The 23014-nt window shown below is 48.3% G+C and overlaps 1 protein-coding gene across 2 annotated transcripts in view; it reads right to left on the bottom strand.

Moving 5' to 3' along the window:
• The window catches only part of A4GALT (alpha 1,4-galactosyltransferase (P1PK blood group)), a 40076-nt gene that overhangs the window by 16322 nt on the left and 740 nt on the right, over positions 1-23014 (bottom strand). The window contains exon 1 of one of the 2 annotated variants that reach the window (XM_003419724.4): positions 14837-15072. The exons of the other annotated variant lie outside the window; for it this stretch is intronic. The gene's annotated coding sequence lies outside the window, so the exon portion shown is untranslated. Of the gene's footprint in view, positions 1-14836; positions 15073-23014 lie in introns of those variants that run through there. 2 annotated transcript variants of the gene reach the window in all.

The raw sequence follows: 23014 nt of genomic DNA, 5'->3' as shown, positions 1-23014 counted from the left end.
CTGCCCTGACAGGGAGCACAACAGAGAACCCCTGAGGGAGCAGGTGATCAGTGGGATGCAGACCCCAAATTCTCACAAAAAGACCATACTTAATGGTCTGACTGAGACTAGAAGAATCCCGGTGGTCATGGTCCCCAAACCTTCTGTTGGCCCAGGACAGGAACCATTCCCGAAGACAACTCCTCAGACATGGAAGGGACTGGACAGTGGATAGGAGAGAGTTGCTGATGAAGAGTGAGCTACTTGTATCAGGTGGACACTTGAGACTGTGTTGGCATCTCCTGGAGGGGGGATGGGAGGGTAGAGAGGGTTGGAAGCTGGCAAAATTGTCACGAAAGGAGAGACTGGAAGGGCTGACTCATTAGGGGGAGAGCAAGTGGGAGTATGGAGTAAGGTGTATATAAACTTATATGTGACAGACTGACTTGATTTGTAAACATTCACTTGAAGCTCAATAAAAATTAAAAAAAAAAAAAGAGCGAGGTTTAGGGAGAAGCAGAGGGCCCAGTGGTGTCCATGGACCAGCGTCCCTGGCTGTATCCCGTAGGGTTTCGAAGCCCCCAGCTAGAAGCTGGCCAATGCCAGGGCCAGGCTGGGGCAGGGCAAGATGTGCTGGCCTGTGACCCCTAACCCCAGACTCCCTGAGGGGGCAAGACACAGGCCCAGGGTCAGATCGGGCCTCCACCTGCTGTGTCATCTCCAGCAGCCCTGACCAGGGCTCAGCCCAGACACAGGCCCTTGGCCTCTGGCAGGGTGACCATGTGTCTCTTGGGTGAGAGCCTGTGAAGAGGGGAGAAAGGGGCTTTCAAGGCAGCCTTTAAGGCTGGCTTTACTGTAGCTGTCAGAGGAAGGGCTTGGGAACATAGCTGGTATCACTGGCTAAGAAGTCAGCGGGCAGATGTGTTTAGAGGGTGTCATGGATTGAATCGTGTCCCCTAAAAAATATGTGTCAAGTTGGTTAGGCCATTATTCCCAGTATTGTGTGGTTGTCCTCCATTTTGTGATTGTAATTTTGTGTTAAGAGGACTGGTGCATGTCTTTCTGTTGGCCACACATTCCTGCTCCCCTGGGCTATACCACTGACTGGAGTGTGTTGCCCTGCAGTATGTGTGTGTGTGTGCACATGCGTGCAAATGTGTGTTTGTAGGTATGTGCATGTGTGTACACGTGTGCATTGCCCCCACCACACTGGGATGCCTTGAGGGCAAAGTCCAGCCTAGGGGCTTAGGCACTGTGTGTTGAATGAGTAATAAAGAAATGTTTTGAAAACTGAGGTGCTGAACTATGAAGCTGCCGAGGTGCTGAACTATGAAGCTGCCGAGGTGCTGAACTATGAAGCTGTCGAGGTGCTGAACTATGAAGCCGTCCTTGGCCCATCCCAGCAGAGAGGGCTCCAAGGCCTGAGAATTGGGAAGCCTGGTCTTGCCTTGACTTACTGTCACTTGTCTTTTCTGGGCCTCAGATTCCAGTCTGTCCAGTGGGGAGGAGGACGGGACTAACCAAACACTCTACAGAACACAAGGACATATGCTGATCAGACTCCTGGATAAGTTAACATCTGGGCAGATACCTGAGGCTCAAAGACTGTTGAGATAGCTGGAGAAGAAGGTCACATGACTAGTAAAAAGCATGGAGTGTAGAATTCGAACCCATGTTCCTCCTGACAGCTTCTGGATCTCTCACTAACCGGCTGCATGATCTTGGGCCCATCTCTTGGCCTAAGCTTCTTCGTCTATAAAAACGAGTGGGGTGAGCTCTCTGGTGTTAGAACTTAGACCCTACTTGGTGTGAAAATCAATCCTCAGAGCTTGGAAGTGAGTCCGCTGTTCCAGTTCTCTCCTAGGCCCCTCTCCCACAGCCTTTCAGGGGATGAATAAATGTATTACTTCTACCCAAGAAATAAGAGTGTTTAGAAGGTGGTAATCACTGTAAGAATGGCTGTTTTGAGATCAGGGGTTACGAAACATCTTTCAAGGTGTTCCGAAGCCAGGAATCAGGCCGGGAGTTGCTTGCTCTCTGGGGGACATTATAAACAGAAAGATGAGGGCAGTGGAGATACGTGCTTCCAATGGGAATAAGGCAGCAGCTGAGCTCTGGATCTTCCCTCTTCTACTACAGTTGAAAGAACAAAGACGCCATGAGCTACGGTTTCACAGAAACTAAAATAAATAAAAATCCACTGCTGCCGAGTCAATTCCAACTCACAGTGACCCCAGAGGACAGAGTAGACCTGCCGCATAGGGATTCCAAGGCCGTAAATCTTTACGGAAGCAGACTGCCACATCTTTCTTCTGTGGAACAGCTTGTAGGTTTGAACCACTGACCTTTTGGTTAGCAGCTGAGTGCTTTCACCACTGTGCCACCAGGGCTCCTTTCAGGTAAACTAGGGGGAGGAAAAGCCACAAACTCCAAATCACATGTAAGTGTCGCCCAAAAACCACCCAAGACTAGCAGATGTGGCAATGAGGTAGGGAAGAATGGTGGTGTGGAGGTGGCTCAATAATGGCTTGGTAGAGGGGTCAGCGAAAAAGGGGAAGACCCTCAATGAGATGAATTGACAGAGTGGCTGCAACAATGGGCTCAAGCTCAACGATTGCGAGGATGGTGCAGGACCACGCAGTGTTTGGTTCTGTTGTACATGGGGTCGCTATGAATCATAACCGACTCGTGAGCACCTAACAACAACAAAGATACAAAAATCATCTTTGGACAGCTAGACAAAAAGATCAAGTAATTATGAAGGAACGAGAAGCAGGTTGGCCCAGACTTCTTAACAGCCACACTTAGTACCAGAAGATAGTGAGGCTGCACCTCCCTAAAGGACTCGCAAGGAAAGAAAGTTTGAGCTGAGGATTTAATACGCAGCCAAGCTGTCCTTCAAATACAAAGGCTATGCATCACTAGTTTCCTTGAGGAAAAGAGAGAACACGCTTCAGCCAACCAAACGATGACCGGAACAACTTCAACAGAAGGACCAGTGATGATCATTGAATATATTTAAATGTATACATATTTTTTAGAAAAGCAGGAATAAGGGCTACAGAATGGAACGCAAATACCGTATACCCCAACAACGTAAAGGAATGATACAATTAACAGAATATTGAGAGGGACATGAGAAAGAAGGCGGAAAATGGAACAAGCTCCGTGACTACCTCATCTTTAATAGTTAGGGGTAAAAGCTAAAAAATCAAAAAGTTGAAGTTTAGACATATTTCAAGAACAAACGTCACTGGTATTTATTACACAAACAACACACTCAAGCACTTTTTTTTTGCCAACTTGCCTTCCCTTCTTAAGCGCTGTGCTAGTTATTTTTTGCAGCAACAAGCAAAAAAAAAAAAATGTAGCACAGTGCATTTACAAAATAACCAGGCTGGGAGGGAAGGCTTGGATGGCAAAAAAAAAAAAAGTATAACACTTGCATTATTTCCATAAAAATACAGTACTTATCCTATTTTACTGATTCTAATCTGCCATCAATTATAAGACGCATCATTAGAGGTCACAGCCATCCAGGCACTGGTATCTAAAAGGCCCAAGAAATGCAATTTTTTCCCATCTCTCCACTGAACTTGAACTTTGGCATACAGCCTTCGGTCCCTCCTGGTTAATCCCTAAAACCAAACGAACCAACCCTGTTGCCATCGAGGCAGTCCTGACTCGTAACGACCCTGTAGGACTGCCAGTTAAGCTGTGTCACTTCGCTTTCTGTTATGTAGGATTTTGAAAGCGCTGCTTCAGACTTATTTGGTGAGATCTTGGAATCACGTCTTACTCCCGCACATACATAAAAAAAAAAAAAAATTTTTTTTTTTATACATAAGAAGGGAATAAATCGGTAGCCAGGTCCACCTGGCTCTCTGCTCCTTCCCTCCATCCCAAAAAGCTTGTGGCCAGATCCCAGTCACATCCACATGGTGTAGTGTGGCCCCTGTGACTGACAGGAGTTCTGTTCCCTCTCGGTGGACCTAGGGGATGGATGGGGGGGTCCTGCTGGCTTTTGCCCAGATCAATCGGCTTTCAGAAATAAACAGGACTAGGGGTTAAGCAGAGCCCTGGTGGCACGGTGGTTAAGAGCTTGGCTGCTAACCAAAAGGTCTGCAGTTCGAATTCGCCAGCTGCTCCTCGGAAACCCTACAGGGCAGTTCTACTCTGTCCTATACAGTTACTATGAGTCGGGATTGACTTAATGGCAACAGGGTTGGTTTGTTTGGTTTTAGTGATTAACCAGGAGGGACCAAAGACCATATGCTGAAGTTCAAGTTCAGTGAAGAGATGGAAAAAAATTGCATTTCTTGGGCCTTTTAGATACCGTTGCCCAGATGGCTGTGATCCCTGTAACACCTGGCACCAAGATGAAGCAAAGAACAAATAACCTGCCTGAGTTTTGGGTCTGAGGTTACCACACTTGGGACCCCTCTATTGTATGGCCCTTCTACTGAATGTATCTTTGGGTTGATGGATGTCGTGTACGCTCCTGGTAGACTTTGCCCCAAGCCCTGACACGAATTGCTGCAATTAGGGCCATTTTAGTGGGCACATGAAAGACTGTGAACCTATTTGACTCATGGGTTGTAGCTAATAGCCTGGCTTCTGATCCGGCAACTGACAAGCCTCAGCCTGATATTTGGATAAAAATCAGTTCTGCTCCTGATAAGCTTTTGGTACCCATGTGGATGTTCACCGGAAAGACCCCTAAGCTAACAGGTGAAACACAACCAAAGAGCAGACTGCACTTGTCAACCAAACACAGAGGACAAAATGTTGTCTGCCCTAGAGCAAGTGAATGTATGGCCGATTGCCTCCGGGGCCCACGAGAGAATGATCCGTGGGGATGCAGACACAATCCTGGACTGGGCCTAGGACTGCCAGTCTGGTGAGAGGATGGCAAACAGCACAGAAACGGTGTCCTGCTGACCAGACCCTGGCCAAGGCTCAACACACTGCCCAGGGACAGATTCCTGGATCATGGAGCCTCCTGACCTATGCCAAAGCGTCCACTGGATCCTGATTGCAGGAGACACTTTCTCTGGGTTTGGCCTAGCCATCCCTCCTCCCTGTGTGTTCCACTGGCTCAGGCCTCACTCCCCAGGCCCCACAAGACCGCAGTAGTTTCCTGTTCAGGTTTCCTGAGCACATTACATCTGACAATGTCCCTGGATTTGAGCCCAAGCTCCAGTCAATGTGCCCAATACTAGGGCAGATGATGGACTCTACCCCAAGCCATGGGGATGACTGAACACTTTAATGGACAGCTAAGGGACAGGTGTACATGGCTGATGGGAAGAGACGAGACAGCCCCAGCCGGCCTACACATCTCAGGCAAACAGTCTGGGGTCTCAGAGCTGCACGGTCCCCAGAAGGGCGCTTCTCACGTGCACCTATGTTGGCCAGGCCGTCTATGAGAAAAGCGTTTCTGAAAAAAGGCTTTTGTCCCTTTTGCATACAACCATAGACAAAAGAGCCGGAGGAGAATAAGAGACAATTGGAAAAAATAATGTCAAGTTTTGATTACTGAACGGGACACACTGCTAGCAAGAAAAAATAATCCCAAATTCTGGCACCTAAGAAGGCATAGAAAAACCAAAAAAAAAAATCAAATGCACTGCCATCGAGTCGATTCCGACTCATGGTGACCCCATGTGTGGTTACAGAGTAGAACTGCTCCATGGGGTCTCCTTGGCTATAATCCTTATGGAAAGGAGCCCTGGTGGTGCAATGGTTAAGCACTCCACTGCTGACTGAAAGGTTGATGGTGTGAACCCACCAGCTGCTCTGTGGCAGAAAAGACTTGGCGATCTGCTCCCGCAAAGATGTCAGCCTAGGAAACCCTGTAGGGCAGTTCGACTCTGTCCTATAGGGTTGCTATGAGTTGGAATTGACTTGATGGCACACAACAACAATCTTTAAGGAAGCAGGCCGCCAGGCCTTTCTTCCATGGCACTGCCGGGAGGGTTCAAACTGCCAACACTTCAGTTAGTAACCGAGCGCCAATAGGAAGAACACTAATAATCTTGGTGCCTTTCCAGGGCAGTGGGAGTGCTCCATTCAGACTGATTGCCAAGCCGACCATCACGCCTGGCAGTGCGGACTCTGAGACAACTACGAGACAACAGGGGAACCCCAGACACTGTCAATACTCGCGAGACTGATAAACTGATGTCACAGGAAAACAGGGCTGCTCAAAACTGCTCAGCAGTCCCCCTGAAATCATGGACTAAATGGAATTCTTTGGAATGGAAGGTCCCTGCATGGTGCAAACAGTTGACACTCAACTACTAACCTAAAAGGGTGGGTGATTTGAACCCACCCAGTGGTGCCACGAAAGAAAGGCCTGGAAATCCTAAAAGATTACAGCTGAGAAAACCCTGTGGAGCAGCTCTACTCTGTAACACATGAGGTCGCCATGAGTCGGGATCAACTTGACAGCAAAGGAATTTTTGGCTTGGAAGCCCCAGGGCAGGAGGCCTCAGGATGGGAGGCTGCATTTAAAGACCTTTTTAACCTGCCTGCTTAATTAATATATGTCCTGCTGGGGTACCCTGACATTGTGCCTTCTGGGACTGTAGTTCTTGCTGGTGTACCCTGACTATTGTGACAATGTCCCAGACCTGGAAGGCATTCAGGCTGGCTTCGACTTGCTGGCCAGAGTTGTACTGGGCCTGGGCTGATGCCTCAGGCCAGAAAAGAAACATCCACACAGGAACTTAAGGAGGAAGCCCCCTAGCTGTCTAAAGTCAGACCCATTAAGTCCATGGTGGGGTGGCCCATGTTTCTCTCTCTCTCACCCTCCCTCCCTCTCTCTCTTTGTCTCCTGAAGAATTGAGGGGTGGAGTTGAGGCACTGGTTCCTGGTTAAACACCCGTACCACCGGCAATTTCAAAGGCTCTACTTGACAGGCCTCAGGGGAAAGCTGCCCTCCCTCACCTGGCTTGGTGTACGGCCAAGGTATTAGTCTCTGAAGGGAGTCAACCAAGGGCTCAGCCCCCAAATGGTGTAGGGAAGTGACGTCTGTCAGGAGTTGTGCACCGTTCTGCAGACATGCAGCTCACTGTCTAGAATGGGCGACGGGCATATCAGGACTGGTGACCACTTTGCTTCCTTTTTCTGGTATCCCAGGGACTGTCGGGGGTGGACTGTCAGGAGGGTAGTCTGCCGGGGCCCCTGAGACTCCCACCACCAACAACAAAAACACCAGTTGCTGTCAATTCTGACTCATGGTGACCCCGTGTGTGTCAGAGTAGAACTGTGCTCCATAGGGATTTCAGCGGTGGGTATTTCAGAAGTAGATTGCCGGGCCTTTATTCCAAAGCAGCTCTGGGTGGACTTGAACCTCCAACCTTTCAGCTAACAGCCAAATGTATTAACCATTTGCACCACCCAAGGATTCCATGACTTTCACCTGGACCAGAATCAGGAGCCTTGGGCCTAGGATGTTCCTTGACGACAGAGCCAGGGCACTGAGACTTTCTCTCTGTTTCTTCTCCTTATTGGGGAAACTCCCTCCTTGTTCTGGGTACACAATAAACTCTCTCTCTCTCTCTGTGTCACATGGCGCTTGGCCAACCCCTCTTCTGTGTCTGTTCCCAGCAGGGAGGAAACAATGTCCTTCAACTGTAGCATGAAAGAGGGGCACATGCAGACCACCAGCCCTGTGTCAGCTGCAGGGGTTGGCGTGCTGGCCTTGCGAGATTGACACCCACTATGTGAGTAAAGCACTATTCCATCTAGAGCCTGTGTGTGATTCATGTCCTTCTTGGTGACCTCAGACCTTGGCTCAACGTTCCGGTACAGCCAGCCAGGTTGACACACATCTTTTTGGCAAGGCTGTGGGGAAACAGGCAAACGCCCACCCTGTAGGTAAGTGAAGTTGTACGAGGCCACAGGAGGCTGGCTCCTCATCAGATACAATCATAACCGGCAGATGAAATGCTCCCAACAAGGGCTTCTAGAAATCTCCGCCTGAACTAGGAGAGTCCTGAGATCGCCCCACTCGGAGGAAAGTGCCATCTCGCCCAACTTGTTCCTTCTTTACAGTCTTAGAGATAAAATACCGTTGACGAACGCACAAATTCATCTTAGAAGAAATACAACCAGAATGCCCCTTAGAAGCAAGAATGGAGAGACTTCATCTTGCTTACTTCGGACATAACATCAGGAAAGACCAGTCACTAGAAAAGGACATCATGTTTGGTAACGTAGACTCGAAAAAACCAAATCCATTGCCATTGACTCGATTCTGACTCATAGGACAGAGTCGAACTGCCCCATAGGGTTTCCAAGGCTGTAATCTTAGGAAGGCAGACTGCCACATCTTTCTCCCACCAAGCAGCTGGTGGGTTTGAACTACCAACCTTTTGATAAAGTAGAGGGTCAGCGAAAACAACGGAAACCCTCAGTGAGATGGATTGACCCGATAGCCACAACGGACTCAAGTATACCAACAATCATGAGGGTGGCACAGGATCAGGCAAGGCTTTGTCCTGTTATCCATTAAGGTTGCCGTGAGTCAGAGCAACTGGACAGCAACTAACAATTACAACAAAGAAGATTAAAAATAACTGCCAGCAAAAAGGAAACCCTGGTGGCGTACTGGTTAAGTGCTACAGCTACTAACCAAAGGGTCAGCAGTTCAAATCCGCCAGCAAAGGGTCGGCAGTTCAAATCCGCCAGCAAAGGGTCGGCAGTTCAAATCTGCCAGGCGCTCCTTGGAAACTCTATGGGGCAGTTCTACTCTGTCCTATAGGGTCGCTATGAGTCGGAATGGACTCGACGGCACCGGGTTTGGTTTTTGTTGCTCAACCAAGGGACCTGGTTTCTATCGTCTACCCACTTACTGTATGACCTTGGCATTTGACATCCCACCCCCAATTTTGAGCCTCAATTTCATCATCTATAAAATGAAAGATGTGGAAAAGACACTTGCTAAGCACCTTTCTAGAAAGACCCCTCTAGTCTGGTCTCCTTGGCACCAGCTCTGCCCATTCTATCAGAGGTAGCCATCACTGACCTTTTGAGACAGAGTGCTCAGTGTCATCTGCTCCTTGGTGACAAGGCCAACGGCACAGAGAATGAGGTCAGAAGGGACCATGGTTCACAGAGAGAATTCCTGCTCAACTTGACACAAAAAGTCACTTTGGAAAGAAATCAGGCAAGCCCTCAGCACTTACACACCTTGATCATTCGTTTCACAAATGTTTGAGCACCTACAGTGTACCAGACTCCCTGTCAAGGTCTGGGAGTACACACAGCAGTGAACAAAGCAAAGCCCTGGGCTTCATAGACCTGATGTTCTAGAGGAAGAAATTAACAACAACAACAAAAAAGAATATATCAGGTGGTGATGTGTGCTACAGAGAACAGCTTAGCAGAGTAGGTGGACTGGGGGAGCCACGGTGGGGAGTCGGGGTGCCACTTGACCCAGAACAGTTAGGGACGGCCTCACAGGGAGGAAGTGAGGGAGCAAGGACTAGGGCTATCTGGGAGAAGCATGTCTCAGGAAGTGAGTGCAAAGGCCCTGGGGTACATGTGCCTGGGTGCTCTCAAAACAGCAAGGAGAGGGGTGCCGGGAGAGGAGATTGTAGAAGTAATAGGAGACCCAGCTATGGGGACCTTGAAGGCCACTGGGAGGACTTCTCTTTCTCTGAGTGGGATGGGGTGCCATTGGCAGGTTTTGAGCAGGTGCGTGCTATGGTTGACTTATGTCTTAAAGGGATCCTCCTGGCTGTTTTTTGAGAATAAACCACAGGGGCAAGCGCGGGAACAGGACAGTTGTAAGGCCATTCTGAGAAATGAGTGGACAGGTATGGGCGTGGAGTGGGGTAGTAGGAAATAGGGAGGTCCCTTCCCTTTGGACAGATTTTCCACGTCCTCCTCCCCTGACAGATCCACGGCCGCAGCCCGGCTCAGGTCAGTCTTGGGAGGGGTTGGGGGGGTTGTCTGTCTGCTTGTCTCTCTCTCTGGACCTTCCATCCCAGCCTCCTCCCTGGCCTCTCTTTCTCAGCCACCAGCCAGGTTCCCCACCCCATGCAATGCTGAGGCCCTTTGGGGACTTTGTATTCAGCCCCTGAGCCTTTCCTGGCCACCATACCCGGTAGTCAGACAAGCCAACCGCCTCGCCATCGCTCAAACCCACCAGGCTCTGGGAAATCTCTGGGAATTTCAGGATTTCTCAATACACTCTTCCTGATTCCAAAATGCCCCTCCTCTTCCCCCCCTCCCAAAAAAAAACCTCCTCACCACAAGACATAAGAAGAGCTGCCGTTGCCAAGATCTGTTCATGGTCAGTTGCCCTGCCAAGCTGTTATGGGTTGAATTGTATTCTCCAAAAATATAAGTTTTAAATCCTAGCCTCTCTGCCTGTGGTTATAACCCCTTCTGGGAGTGGGTTGTCTTTGTTTTGTTAATGAGGCAGGATTAGTATAGGGCGTATTTTGAGTCAGTCTGTTTTGAGATATAAAGAAGATTAAACAAGGGAGCAGAACAGAGATGGGGGAAGACTGAGATGCCAGGACAAAGGAAGATCTCCAAGGAACCAGAAGCTGAAGAGGTAAGGACCTTCCTCGAGAGCCAAGAGAGGGAGACTTCCCCTAGAGCCACTGGCGCTCAGCATTCGGACTTCTAGCCTCCTAAACTATAAGGAAATAAAGTCCTGCTTGTTGAAGCCATCCACTGGCGGTACTTCCGTTCTAGTGGCGCTAGATGACTGAGACACAAGCACTGAGGGTTCTTGTCTCATTTGTCCTCACATCCACCATCAGTCCCCACGTTAGAGGAAAGGTGACTTCCCCCAAATCACAAGGCTGGTAATAGTGACAGGCAGGATTGGAGCTCAGGTGTATCTGCTCCCCAAGTCTCAGGCACCCCTTCCTCAGGAGACGTCAGTGAGCAAGGCAGGCCACCTCCAGGGAGTCTGCCAGGTTCCAGGACCACTCCCATGTGGCCAGGCATGTACATGCCAGCACACAGTAGGAGTTCATGCCTACCTTCCAAAGGAGCAGGTATGTAAGCAGCATCCCCCAAACCCTGGGCCTCACCCACAGTTAGACCTGAGGTAGTGGTCAGAAGCTGCTGGCCCCCAGGCTTGAGCCCTACACAGAAAGACCAGGGTAAATTTAGCCTTGGAGGACCTGGGGAGCAAGGGCGAATGGGCGCCGAGCTGGATGCTGACCACCTGGCTTTGGGAAAGGACCCACTCAAACGAAAGAAGAGTTAAAAACCCCGAAAAACCCATCAGGGGCCTGGTGTGAGTAGGTAGACCACAGGTATGGGATGATTAAGCAGTCAGGAATACAGGGAAGCCAAGACTTGACAGGAAAGCTGACCACCTCCCAATTGCTGAAACACACCAGCTCTGGAAACTCCAGGCTTTTGCAATACAGTCAGTTCCTGGGTGATGCATTTAGTCAATGTGCCTGGCTGCTAACCAAAAGGTCAGAAGTTCGAGTCCAACCAGACACACCTCAGAAGAAAAACCTGGCAATCTATTTTGAAAATTAGCCATTGAAAACATCATAGGCACAGTTCTCCTCTGACACACACAGGGTCACCATGAGTAGGAATCCACTCACCAGCAGCTGGTTGGCAATACACTCTTCCCTCTTCCCAAAATGTCCTTCCCTGCCTCCCTTGCCCAGGAGCCTCCTCGCCATAATAGGTAAGAATAGTTGCCATTTGCCAAGAATTCACCAAAATGCTAACAGGGCTATTCCTCGTTGTAAGGATTATGGGTGATTTTGTTTTGTCTTCATACCATTCAATAGTGTTGACATGCTTTTTACAATGCACATATGTGAACATTAGCCAATGGTAGTTGACTGTGTTGGCAACTGGTTTGGTTTTGGTTTCACGTGTGTGTACGTGTGTGTGTGTGTGTTTGTGTGTGTGTATGTAGGGAGGGGTGCCCAGCGACCCTGCAGTGAGTGGACCTATCATTTGCCCTTTATCTTGAAGCCAGTATGGAGGCTGAAGACTTCAGGCAGGGGTGTGGTGTGGTCGGTCTTCCTGTGACCTTGGCACAGATGATACTGTATTAGCATTTTGGTAGATTCTTTCTATTCCTCTCCTGATGCCTCCATTCACATAGAGCAATGTTTAGACAGAGCCACAGGCAGACACACAAAAGGAGATCCTATGAAACATTGGTCTTTTCTTTCTTTCCTGTCTTTTCAATGACCTCTTGCTTTCTTCATGGATGATGTCCTTGCACAACTCGTCTGGTCTTCAGTCACTGCTGTTCAATGAGTCAAATCTATCCTTCAGATGGTCTCTAAATTCAGGTGGGATATACTCAAGGTCATATTTTGGCTCTCATGGACTTGCTCTGATTTTCTTCAGTTTCAGCTTGAACTTGCATATGAGCAATTGATGGTCTGTTCCACAGTCGGCACCTGGCCTTGTTCTGACTGATGATATTGAGCTTTTCCATCATCTCTTTTCACAGATGCAGTCAGTTTGATTTCTGTGTGTTCCATCTGGTGAGGTCCATGTGTATAGTTGCCGTTTATGTCAGAGGAGCCTCTGAAACTTGCTCTCCAAGGTCGAGCAGCTAAAGCAAAAGGAAGAAATGATGAAGTAAAAGAACAGAACAGATGATTTCAAAGGGCAGCTCTAGAAGACAAAGTAAAGTATTATAATGACATGTGCAAAGAGCTGGAGATAGAAAACCAAAAGGAAAGAACATGCTCGGCGTTTCTCAAGCTGAAACAACTGAAGAAAAAATTCAAGCCTTGAGTTGCAATAGTGAAGGATTCCATGGGGAAAATATTAAACGATGCAGGAAACATCAAAAGAAGATGGAAAGAATACACAGAATCATTATACCAAAAAGAATTAGTTGATGTTTAACCATTTCAAGAGGTGGCATATGATCAGGAACTGATGGTACTGAACGAAGAAGTCCAAGCTGCTCTGAAGGCATTGGCAAAAAACAAGCCTCCAGGAATTGATGGAATATCAATTGAGATGTTTTAACAAACAGATGCAGCACTGGAGGTGCTCACTCTTCTATGCCAAGAAATACGGAAGACAGCTTCCTGGCCAACTGCCTGGAAGAGATCCATATTTATGCCTATTCACAAGAAACGCAATTCAACCAAATGTGGAAATTGTAGAACAATATCATCAATATCGCACACAAGCAAAATTTTGCTGAAGATCATTCAAAATCGGCTGCAGCAGTATATCAACAGGGAACTGCCAGAAATTCAGGCTGGTTTCAGAAGAGGACATGCAACCAGGGATATCATTGCTGATGTCAGATGGATTCTGGCTGAAAGCAGAGAACACCAGAAGGATGTTTACCTGTGTTTTATTGACTATACAAAGGCATTCAACTATGTGGATCATAACAAATTATGGATAAAACTGCGAAGAATGGGAATTCCCAAACACTTAATTGTACTCATGAGGAACCTTTACATAGATCAAGAGGCAGTTGTTTGGACAGAACAAGGGAATACTGAGTGGTTCAAAGTCAGGAAAGGTGTGCCTCAGGGTTGTATCCTTTCACCATATTTATTCAATCTGTATGGTGAGCAAATAATCCGAAAAGCTGGACTATACGAAGAAGAATGGGGCATCAGGATTGGAGGAAGACTCATTAACAACCTGCGTTATGCAGATGACACAACCTTGCTTGCTGAAAGTGAAGAGGGCTTGAAGCACTTACTGAGGAAGATCAAAGACCACAGCCTTCAGTATGGATTGCACCTCAACATAAAGAAAACAAAAAGCCTCACAACTGGACCAATGAGCAACATCATGATAAATGGAGAAAAGATTGAGGTTGTCAAGGATTTCATTTTACTTGGATCCACAGTCAACACCCATGGAAGCAGCAGTCAAGAAATCAAGAGACGCATTGCATTGGGTAAATCTGCTGCAAAGGACCTCTTTAAAGTGTTGAAGAGCAAAGATGTCACCTTGAAGACTAAGGTGTGCCTGACCCAAGCCATGGTATTTTCAATTGTACCGTACGCATGTGAAAGCTGGACAATGAATAAGGAAGACCGAAGAAGAGTTGACACCTTTGAATTGTGGTGTTGGCGAAGAATATTGAATATACTATGGACTGCCAAAAGAACGAACAAATCTGTCTAGAAGAAGTACAACCAGAATGCTCCTTAGAAGCAAGGATGGTGAGACTGCGTCATACATACTTTGGACATGTTGTCAGGAGGGATCAGTCTCTGAAGAAGGACATCATGCTTGGCAGAGTACAGGGTCAGCGGAAAAGAGGAAGACCCTCAACGAGGTAGATTGACACAGTGGCTGCAACAATGAGCTCAAGCGTAACAATGATTGTTAAGGATGGCTCAGGACCTGGTAGTGTTTCGTTCTGTTGTGCATAGTGTCTCTATGAGTCGGAACTGACTCGATGGCACCTAACAACAACAACAACATGAAACATTATCCTGCACCTTGTTTTTTTATTTAAAAATATGCCAGACCCTTGTGTTCTACTAGAATGTGGTAACGGTTGCACAACTATATACATTTCCCAAAACTCACCGAGCCGTATGCATTTACCGATGCATGATGTGTACCTCCAGAGAGCTGTTTGAAAATACATGCCATGCCCTCCACATTGTGTGGGTAAAGACAGCTCTGCAGCCTAATTGCCCAGGGCTATGCTGTATCCCATCAGCTGACAGCTCCAGCCTTCACTACACCAGTTTCTCATCTTGACTGTTGGAAAGATTGTTTCCACCCCTTTGCTTTATCAGCACCCACCCCAGGGCACTTCTTTCCAGACTTCTACAGGACTGTCCTAGAAGTGAGCCTCAGGGTCAAAGGAAGGGAGATCCAAAGGCTAAGGGCGCCTATTACTGACCTGTCTCCAATAAGCCTTCAAAAAGTCCACATCCGCTCCCAGGGCTCCCCAAAACCTTGTCACCCAGGGGTGACAACTTCTGTCCTCTCTACAAACCTGGTGAGAGACAAATGAGAACCCTGCTGTTGTTTCTCCTTCCTGGCTTGCATTGCTGGTGAGGCACAACGTCTTCCCACGCATTAACATTAATTAAGAGCTCACTGTCACACTGGAAGCTAAGTAGTACAGTAATAACAACCAAAAAAAAAAAAAAAAAACACACAAACCCAGTGCCGTTGAGTCGGTTCCAACTCATAGCGACCCTATAGGACAGAGTAAAACTCCCTCATAGAGTTTCAAGGAGTGCCTGGCGGATTCAAACTGCCCACTCTTTGGTTAGCAGCCATAGCACTTAACCACTACGCCACCAGGGTTTCCAGGAGCAACAACAGCAAGTATTTTTTGAGAACTTACCACATGCAACCTCCGGTCTTCATGGTTTTCCTGTAGTCACTTGTTTATAACACCCCCATGCAGCAGGTGCTCTTATTGTTAACTATGGTTTCAGAGTTGGGGAAACTGAGGCACAGCTGGGCAGTAGCAGAGCTGGAATCCAAGTACCTTTTGCCAAGTGAAAGGAGTCTGCATGTGGCCCAGCCCAGCTCACCTGGGACTGTGCTGGGGCTAAGGGCTCAAAACTCATTGTAATAAAGAGGAACTTGACTGTGAGTCTCAGTTTTCTCATCTATAAAATGGGAACAACAGGCAAGGACAGCTGAGAGGATTAAATGAGATTAGGTAACAAAGTGCCTGGCACCTAGCAAGGGCTCAATAGATGGAAGGTCCCACCCCAACTCAGAGGTTGCCTTGGAGACTGTGGGAAGGCTACAGACAACTGGGTTGGGGGAGCTGCTCTTTCAAATGGGGCCTGTTCAGACAGTGTGAGTCCGAGGATGGCAAAAACCACTGTTATGAATTGAACTGTGTCCGCTCCAAAATATATCCTAACCTCTGTGCCTGTGGTTATAATCCCATTTGGGAATGGGTTATCTCTGTTATGTTGATGAGGCAGGATTAGTGTAGGGCATGCCTTGACTCAATCTCTTTTGAGATATAAAAGAGATTAAACAAGTGAGCTTGGAAGCAGAGAAGGGGGAAGATAGATTCCAAGTCACATGAAGGTCGCCCAGGAGCAGAAGCTCAAAAGAGACAAGGGCCTTCCTCCAGAGACAGAAAGCCTTCCCCTAGAGCCAGCACCCTGAATTTGGACTTCAAGCCTCCTAAACTGTCAGAAAATAAACTTCTTGTTTGTTAAAGCCACCCCCTTGTGATATTCCTGTCACTTCAGCACCAGGTAACTAAGACAGCCACTTTTCCTGTTCTACTTTCACATGCCTGTTCTTCTGGCTCCTCTGTGCCAACAGCCAAATGCAGCTCAGTGAACTACTTAACATGGCCCTTCTAGCCAGAGTCTTTGTAACTCCCACAAAATGACTGAGTGGGACTACACAAATGAGGTCTATGGAACCCTAACAAGGGGACTGGTCAGTTTTGCCATCCTGCTGGGCTTGAAAGGAGACACTGAGAAGGTAGCTGCAACCTGGAAGACAGAGCGGGGAGTGGTAACACCAGAGACGGCAAGAAGCAGCAGCAGAGAAATTGCAGCAGCAAAGGCAGTTGAGTGAGAAAGCCAAGCACTTTCAGGCAGGAGGCTTGCTGATGGAGTAGGGTGCCTCCAGGCACTTTGTGGAGCTAGGTTTGCTGACTTGAGGAGCTACAGCACGGTACCTTCGGGCTGAGATTTACTGGCAGAGTGGGGTAAGTTAAAAGAGCTTTCTAATACTTGCCTGAGCAGGGCAGAGGCCAGGCCAAGGGGCCAAGGGCCAGGGAGAAAGCTGCCTGTGGGCACGCTGAGAAGCAACAGTCTTGACCAGAAGCACAGTATCCTGAGCAGATCTGAACCTGAACTCTAATCTGTTACTGCCTTAAGCTAGACTGTATGAAGAAAAACGTGGCATCAGGACTGCTGGAAGGCTCATTAACAACCTCCAATATGCAGATAACACAAACTTCCTTGCTGAAAGCAAAGAGGACTTGAAGCACTTACTGATGAAGGTCAAAGACTATGGCCTTCAGTATGGATTACTGAACTCAACGTAAAGAAAACAAAAATCCTCACAACTGGATCTATTAAGAAAACATTCTACATCTCACTTTGGTGAGTGGCATCTGGGGTCTTAAACGCTAGCAAGCGGCCATCTAAGGTGCATCAGTTTGTCTCAACCCTCCTGGAGCAAAGGAGAAGGAAGAACATCAGAGATGCAAGGCAAAACATGAGACAGAAAGGGTCACAGAAATCAGAGACTACATCTAGCCTGAGACCAGAAAAACTAGATGGTGCCCGGCGACAACCAATGACTACCCTGACAGAGATCACAACAGAGAATCCCTGAGGGAGCAGGAAAGCAGTGGGATGCAGACCTCAAATTCTAGTAAAAAAGACCAGACTTAATGGTCTGACTGAGACTAGAAGGACTACAGAGGTCATGGTCCCCAGATCCTCTGTTAGCCCAAGACTGGAACCATTCCCAAAGCCAACTCTTCAGACGGGGATTGGACTGGACTATAAGATAGAAAATGATACTGGTTAGGAGTGAGCTTCTTGGCTCAAGTAGACACATGAGATTATGTGGGCATCTCCTGTCTGGAGGGGAGATGAAAAGGCAGAGGGGGACAGGAGCTGGCTGAATGGACACGGGAACATAGGGTGGAGAGAAGGAGTGTGCTGTCTCATTGGGGGGAGAGCAACTAGGAGTACGTAGCAAGGTGTATATAAATTTTTATATGAGATATTGACTTGATTTGTAAACTTTCACTTAAAGCATGATAAAAAAAATTTTTTTTAAATCCTCACAACTGGACCAATAAGCAACATCGTGATAAACAGAGAAAATAATGAAGTTGTCAAGGATTTCATTTTACTTGGATCTACGATCAACACCCACGGAAGCACAGTCAAGAAATCAAACGATACATTACACTGGGCAAATCTGATGCAAACGACCTCTTTAAAGTGTTCAAAAGCAAAGGTGTCACTTTGAGGACTAAGGTGTGCCTGACCCTAACCATGGTATTTTCCACTGCCTCATATACATGCAAAAGCTGGACAATGAATAAGGAAGAGAGAAGAAGAATTGGTGCCTTTCAATTACAGTGTTGGCAGAAAATATTGAACATACCACGGACTGTCAGAAGAACAAACAAATCTGTCCTGGAAGAAGTACAGCCAGAATGCTTCTTGGAAGCAAGGATGTTTAGACTATGTCTCACATACTTTGGATGTGACATCAGGAGGGACTAGTCCCTGGAGAAGGACGTCATCATGCTTGGTAAAGTAGAGGGTAAGGGAAAAAGAGGTAGACCCTCAATGAGATGGATTGACACAGTGGCTGCAACAATGGGTTCAAACATAGCAACGATTGTGAAGATGGTGCTGGACCAGGCAGTGTTTCTTTCTGTTGTCGTAGAGCTGCTATGAGTCAGAACCAATTCAATGGCTCCTAACAACAGCAACAATTTTTCTAAGTATTGTCTGTAAGCTCTGTGTTCAAGGAAGCATCAAACTCAGGAGAGGAAAGCGTACAGGCGGTACCCTGTCCCGTCTGGCACACAGTAAAGGGAAAGATGGTGTCGGAATTGGTAAAAAAAAAAAAAAAAAAAGGCTGGTGAGAGTCTGTATGTCTGTCTGACCTTCGCCTCTCAGGAATTAGCCTTAGGCTGTTGATGTTGATCTTGATTCTCCTTCTGCCTTGTGAAGTTAGAGGTCAGACACCTCTGACATTTTTACAGCATGAAACCCATTAGGCTGTGGCTGCCCTCTGGCTGCTTGCAGGGTACAAGAGCGTGGGCACTGAACCCATCGGGACAACAAACGGAAGTGGACAGGAGAGGAAAAGACATTACCCCCCATGGACCAGACAAAGGAATAAGGGTGCCACTTCCCGGTCTTACAGAAATGGAGGCTCAGCAGGGAGGAAAGTAACCAGGTTGTGCAGTCAGTACGTCTGGTCACTATGGGCAGAGCTCAGTTTGAACCCAGCCCTGCCGCTCATCAGCTGCTGAGCCCTGAAGACGGCACTTCCCCTCTGAGGTCTGTGAAGTGGGGTGGTAACATCTGCCACCTCCCGGGGGACGGCCACCTAACAGCCTAGCCCAGCAGACAGAGAAAACTCCGGGCAGCACAGAGCCAGCCCGGGATCTGAGGTCTGAAAAGCCTCCTTCTCCACTGAGCCCTCGCCTCTCCCTAAGATCATAGCCCACGAATGAAGCGTCCTCCCGGCCCCCTCCCCCACCCCGTCTTTGGTCCCCACCAGCTCAGAATGACTTAGGGCACTGCCTGCATCCGCTGGGACTTCATCTAGCGACCTGCCCTCCTCCTGGGATTCCGCTGCCCCGCTCCTGTCGCTATCCCAACAGCTTATAAACACAGCCTTTCCCGACTGAAGAGCACACACACATAAAAACCAAAAACAAAATTTACTCCTCAAACACGTACACAGGTAAGAGCAACAATAAAAGCCAAACGACAATCTGGGAGAAAATCTTTGTAACAAAGAGGCCAGAGGAGGGACAAATGCCTCACCGATGAGCTTAACCAAATCAGCAAGAAACACACAAAGATCCTCAATGTTCATACTCCTTGACCCGGTAATTTCTGGAAATAATAAGAAACGCAGATGATACAGGCAATCCGTTTAAAACAAATGTGTGTGTGTGTGGGTGTGGGTGTGTGTGTGTGTGTATCCGCCGCCGCCGCCGCCAACTGTCAAGCCAATTCCAGCTCATGGCGACCCACGTGTGTCAGAGTAGGGCTGCGCTCCACGGGTTTGCAGTGACTGGTTTTCCGGAGATCACCAGGCCTTTCTTTGGGGGCACCTCTTGGTGGCCTCCAGCCTCCAACCTAGTGGTTAGCAGCCAAGCACACTAACTACTGGCACCACCCAGGGGGACTCTGTGTGTGTGTATGTATTTGTGTGTCTATATAAAACCCAAACCCGTTGCCATCGACTCAGCAACCGTATGGGACAGAGTAGAGCTTCCCCCGTAGGGTCTCTGAGGAGCAGCTGGGGGATTGATCTGCTGCTGACCGTGTGGTTAGCAGCCAAGGTCTTAACTACTGCCGCCAGGACTCCACACATATGGATATACACATACACATATATTTACACATGGAGCCTGGTGAAGTGGTTCAGAGCTTGGCTGCTAACCGCAACGTCAGCCGTTCGAGTCCACCAGCTGCTCCTAGGAAACCCTATGGGGCAGTTCTACTCCCTCCTACTAGGTCACTATGAGTCCGAATTGACTTGAAGGCAACAGATTTGGTTTGGTTTTTTAGCTACATATGTATATATACAACAATAGACTCAAACATACCAACAACCGTGAAGATGGCACAGTACATCTGTTACACATTTCCTTCTGTTATACATAAAGTCACCATGAGTCCGAACCCACTCAACAAGCAACTAACAAAGACAGAAACATTTGGGGGGAGGGACTCAAATCCACTATAATAAAAGAAAAGCAAATTCAGGAGTCCTGCCCAGTTGTCAGTGACCACTCCTTTCTTTGAGACCTGTTGTTGGTGTGTGCTGTCAAGTCAATTTCAACTCATAGCAACCCTATAGGACAGAGTAGAAGGGCCCCATAGGGTTTCCTAGGCTATAATCTCTGCAGGAGCCGATCACCAGGTCTTTTTTCCCATGGCGCCAGGGGCGGGTTCAAACCACTGACTTTTTGGTTAGCAGTGGAGGACATACTCATTGCATCACCAGGACTCCTTCTTTGGGACCTACCCAACCTCCTTAAAGACAAAGCCTTGGCTGCCCCACCCCCAGCCATGGCTGATTAGAAAGGGAGGGCACCTGAGCCAAATTATGCCAATCGGACGTTTCTTCTGGACTTTCGAACTGGGACTCAAAGAGCCATTTTCTGTGTGGCTGAAGTGCTGAGACGGTGCCAGCCTGGCCCGTGGACTGATGGAAGCAGGGTAGTTCACAAAGAGGAGCGGGAAGCCGGCATCATGAGCAACGCTGGCAATAGGAAGGAGCCAGCCTGACTTCAGGCTGTTCCCACTGGGACACGCTGAACATTATAGTAAATTCTGCCCCTCCGCTCAGCCAGCCAGAACAGGTTTCGGTTACTTATAGCCCAAGAAGCTTGATGGATACAAATGAGCAAATGTTTTTCACCCTTTGCATCAATTTAGAGGTCTTTAAGCTGATAACACTCAAGGCTGGCCAAGGTAGGTGTGCCCACCCACAGCTGAGGAAGTCTCATTGGCCCTGTCCCTCTGGGAAGCCAGCTGACTCCTGGTACAGCCATTCAAGAACTTCACACATATTGACTACCAGGCAATTCTCTTTCCAGAAAAAAATCGGCAACACATAAATTCATGCACAAATTCAAAGTCACTTTATTTAAAAGAGCCAGATAATGACCCCAAATGCCAAAGGAGATCCATTAACAAAATGACGTAATCATATATAAACATTGAGAAATTGAAAAAATAAGGACAGAGAGTGGTGGGAACCACTTCTGAGATTATGCCAATTGAAAAAAATATCTGGATATACAAGATATTTAAGTATGTAAAAAAGCGTTTAGAAAAAAATCCTGGCAAAGAGGCAAATCTGAGCCACAGCTGTTTTTGAGTGATGGGAATATGGGAATTTTTCCTTACTTCCTCCAGTTAATTCCTTCAAGTAACATTTAGTGAGCACCCACTAGGTGTCAGAAACCCTGGTGGCAGTTCAAATCCACCAGGTGCTCCTTGGAAACTCTATGGGGCAGTTCTACCTTGTTCTACAGGGTCACTATGAGTTGGAATCTACTTGGCAATAGGTTTTTTTTTTTTTTTAACTAGGTGTCTGGCCCAGCACTGGGCATCAGGATTCAGACAAGGTCCCCTCCCTCCGGGAGCTTCCTATCTAGAAGAAAGTTGGGGGAGGGGGACAAGACAATGCAGGGTCAACAGGAATCAGGAGCCTCTTAGGAGACACCTGGTGGGAGATGGTGGAAGAGCGGGAGGAAGCGCAAAGGCTGGGGTTGGAGGCTCAGAAGAACCAGGTGGGGCAGGGGCACAGACAGAGGCAGGGGCTGGCGGAGGGGGATTTCGGGGTAGTGAGCTCTTTCCACGCCCTGAACTCCCATTTCTCATCATGCCTCCAGTGCCCCTGACTGCCACCTTGTCTCACTCTGCTCTGGTTCCAACTCAGACCCCTGGGGGACCTGCATCTCCTGGAGTCCAGATCCAGGGCCTCACGGCCTGGTGGGTTTGAGAGCTGCTGGTTGGGGCTGGTGTGGTGGGTCACAATCACCCTTGTTCCCTGCCGGGCCCTGGGGCTCATCACACACACTAAGCAACCCGACTAGCCTAGGAGCTATTATATGTCTGTGATCAGCACAAGCAAACAAGACAGGTTTTTTAGAAGAATCTCCATTTCCGAGTTTGTCCCCTGACGCTGAGCTGTCTCACTAGATAAGCAGGGCCAGGCACCCTGGGGCAGGCATTAGAAAACGAGAGAGGAGGACAAGAGGGGATTCCATCTCTGCTCTCCTTTTCCGCTGTATTTTAGCCTGTAGTTTGGGGACCCCCTTCCCTTAGGCTATTTCCACTGTGGGGACACTGGGTGCAGCCGGGTTAAGGGACCTGAAGGTTTGGAGCTGGGGAAGGCTTCGGAGGGAACTGCAGGCATGTAGTCCTGGCCCTCCTGTGTGACTGCGGGCAGGTTGGCTTCCCATTCTTTGGGAGGACGTGACAAGGGGGAGGTGAGGACAGGAGGGTCAGGTGGGCTGGACAGACAGGTGCTCCTGAATGTGATGAATGACAGGATAAATGGCTCTCTTCTGTGGTTCCAAAGGGTCTGCACGCAGCACTGTTAGGGGGGCTGCAAAATGGGTGTCTGTGTGAGACGGAAGGGATGAGGGTGGGGAGATGGCAATTAACCCTCTCAGAGCCAGAGGGAGGCCCAGCTGAGTCTGGCAGAAAGGTGGTCATTTCTACCCCCAAATAACAGATGAGGAAACTGAGGCAAGGGGACTCCTCCCAGCAGTGAAGGAGGTGGACTCTGGCACTGGACCTCCCAGCCGGAGCTTTTTCCTGGCAAATTGCAGCTTCCACTTGGACTTCAATCTTTC

The sequence above is a fragment of the Loxodonta africana genome, chromosome 4 (assembly GCF_030014295.1).
Source record: "Loxodonta africana isolate mLoxAfr1 chromosome 4, mLoxAfr1.hap2, whole genome shotgun sequence".
Taxonomy (NCBI): Eukaryota; Metazoa; Chordata; class Mammalia; order Proboscidea; family Elephantidae; genus Loxodonta; species Loxodonta africana.
The sequence above is the reverse complement of the archived record's forward strand: the minus strand, read 5'-3'. Positions and strand labels throughout refer to the sequence as shown.